Genomic DNA, 3270 nt, shown 5'->3' with positions numbered 1-3270 from the left:
CATTTTTTCCCCTCCTCCTGTTTTCTTTCAACTCAGGGATGTGATGTTTGCACAATCTGAGAGGTTCTCGAGGTGGTGTTGACAGTGCCTGTATTTTTTACCAGCAAGGAAAGCTGTAAGAAGTAGGATGTTTTGGCTCACATGAGCTCACAGAATTGGGAATGGGAACAATTACAATGACTCTTGTGTTTTGTCTGAGTCCCCCCCTCCTTTCTATAAAGTCCTCTGCCTCATCAGTGCCAGCGGGAGGTGTGTAATGAAGCATCTGTGAGTTCCTGTCTGGTGGATGGATGGGAATGGAGCTGTTAATGCTTGTTCTTGTTTTTGCTTGAATGCACAGCACAATGGGAACCAGAACATTACCGTGGTGGGAACCAGCTATAGAACAACTTGGCTGTTTCCTTATTCCCAGCCAGGGAGGGGAGGAAAAAGTGATGTGGAGGAAAATACAAAAGGATTTCCAGCATTTTGAAATCTTTGCACAATAAAACCCTTTCATCATTTGTTATCATTTCCATGAGTTTCTCTTCTGGGGCTTGATGCATTACAAGTAATTAAATTACTGTAATCCAAGTTGCTCAGAGTATTTAAAGCTGTGTTGGTGAGCCTTAAATGCTCCTTAATTAATCAGTGAATATGATGAGTGGGGGGAGGATAAGATGAAATACATGTTTGTATCATACATTAACTTTCTAAAAAAAGCAGGGAAGAAAATGCAAAGCAAATCAGATTCCATATGCTTTTAAACATCTTTGTTATTGCATGGTTAGATATTCCTGTTCTTGCATGGTTAGGTATTCCAGCTGAGTATATTCCACAGACTTTTACAGAAAAACAAACAGACCTTGGCAGTGTGAATGCCAATCTGTGTGGGCATTATAAAACAGGCCAGCTCTTTTTTAGCACAGGCAATAAGGCATGTGGTTGCCTCAGGCAGAAAAACAGTATCTCCCAACATGTTCAGTCCATGTTTTTATGATTGTTGTAGGCTGTAAAGATGTATGTTGATATAGGGAGCAGAGTTCTTGCTTGGGGTTTGGGAGGTGTGTGTGTGGTTTTGTTTTTACTTTAAACTTGCCAACATAGTTTAAGCAGGATTGGGAGGATCAAAGTAGTGTTTTTGTCAGTAGTGGAAAGGAAACTTGGGAAATAGAGCTGTAACTGCTCTGTTGCACCACTCCTGTGCTACAAGCATAGATTTGTTTCTGCCCTTAAAGATAGTTCTTCACTTACACATTCTCATATCACATAGATAATAATTACCATAGAATTAGGAATACAGCTTTAGATGTCTGGTTTTTTTCCAGTTTCATATTATTTCAATATTCAATATGCCACGTTGGCATTTAAGGACATGATTACTTGGTAATTCAGTTATTTGTTTACATATGCACATGCATTTTTAAGAAGCCTGGGTTAAATAAATATCACTTAAATGCTTTTCACTTGATCAGATCTTCATTCAGCATATTTACACTGCTGCTTAAAAATGTCCCAAGCGATTGCCATCAAACCGGAATGCTTTTATCTAGCAGGAAATGACTGCCTTCAAGCACCTGCGTAGACACATGACAAAGAGATGGTTCCAAAATGTGAGCAAGACAGCCTTAGCTGGAATCCTTTCCTTATGTCTTCTGGTTTTTATAACTACAGGAAATAAAAAAACAATGTCATGCTGGTAAGAGCCCAAGAGTTTGTAAACATTCAACTCTCTTGGCACAGAGCTTCCTAATGAGGAACAGGAGAGGAGCTGACCACTGTTATGTCTATACATATCTATATATGTGTGTGTGTGCACACATATAGAACTAAATTGTGCATGCATGTGTTATCTTTGCCAGACTTTGCCTGTGGGTATTACAATGTAGGCTAAAAATGGTCTATTCCCCACCCGACCATTGTGTTTGGTCATCCTTCCACTTGAAGCATTTTGGCTTGGTAACTGGACTGTGTGCAGCTGAAACAGTGTTCTCTCACCATCTTTGGCTACACAGCTGCAGCTGCAGCATGTGAAAGTTGTAGAACTGGAGGTTGTCAGGATGGCCCGTTGTTGGGATGAGGATTCTTTGTAGTCAGCATGTCTCATGTCAAAAGTGACAATGAAGCCTCTCTGTTTGTTTGCCAGAAGGAGCCTGAATAACCCAGGTAGCCTGGGTAAATGTGCACAGTCTTGCAGCCTTCAATAAACAAACAGGATTTTGCCACAAATATTCATTGCAAAACTCTGGTTTAGACTCAGCGCTCTGACTGCAGGAGGCCCCAGACACAGACTTCACAGCAGTCATAATTCAAATGTGTTGAAATATTTGTCATTGCATGTGTCACCTTCAAGGAGAGTGGTAAAGACCGAGATTGATGTGGAGGGAATTGCATTTTACCCCTTAAGAAAACAGTGCCCTGGATGTTGCAGTGACTTGTTACTGTTGTTTATTGGCAGAAAAACCTCAGTGTGAGCACATTTGCTTCCGGACAAATATAAACTGCTGCATTTGTTTCTTTTTCCCCTTTTTTGTTTTGTTTTATGATTACTTCTGTGCCTTCCTATGAATTCTGAGCTACTTCTAAAGCCAGTTTCATCACAATAAACTGCTGTTGACAAAGAGCATTTTGGCTGTTCAGCATGCTGGGAAGGCCTGCATGGCTTCCCACTGGACCTTCCTGGATGCAGCCTCTCACAGCAGTGTTGGTGTTGCACCTGGGTGGCCTGGCAGCTGCCTAGATTAACCCCCTTCCAGGGGGGTTTTGACAGGTACAAAAGCTTCTTGTTTACAAGGAAAACATTTGTTAACAATATCTAAACTACAAAGCAGAAGTTGTTTTAGCAGAAAAAAGTATGTCTCTAATTGTGCAATAACGCCTGTCCTCTTAAGTCTGTACCATTAGCTGATTCTGGTATTTTTGACTGGGTAAGTTGACTGGAGCTGACAGCTTTCTTAAGGTCCCTTTGGAGAGAGGAGGATCCCAGCTGACTGCTTACAGTGTGCCTGGGAAATTGCTATGGCACAGCCTGAGCTGTGATCCCAGAGCCTTTGTGCCCACTGTAAAAGGAGCAGTAGGGACAATGGGACAGCTGGGTCAGGGAACTTCTCTTTTTGTTTAGTGTGATAATAAACATTCACAAGACTCAAGAATTTGATAGAGACTAAGGTTAAAGGATGCACTTTATTCTGAGTGTCCAGCTCTTGTCAGCAAAGTTAACCTGAAGTTCATAAGACAGTCAATGAAGTAGCAGGATGGGTCATTTGCTCCACACTTTCTGGCTGTGGGGAC

The sequence above is a fragment of the Oenanthe melanoleuca genome, chromosome 1 (genome assembly GCF_029582105.1).
Source record: "Oenanthe melanoleuca isolate GR-GAL-2019-014 chromosome 1, OMel1.0, whole genome shotgun sequence".
NCBI lineage: Eukaryota > Metazoa > Chordata > Aves > Passeriformes > Muscicapidae > Oenanthe > Oenanthe melanoleuca.
The sequence above is the reverse complement of the archived record's forward strand: the minus strand, read 5'-3'. Positions refer to the sequence as shown.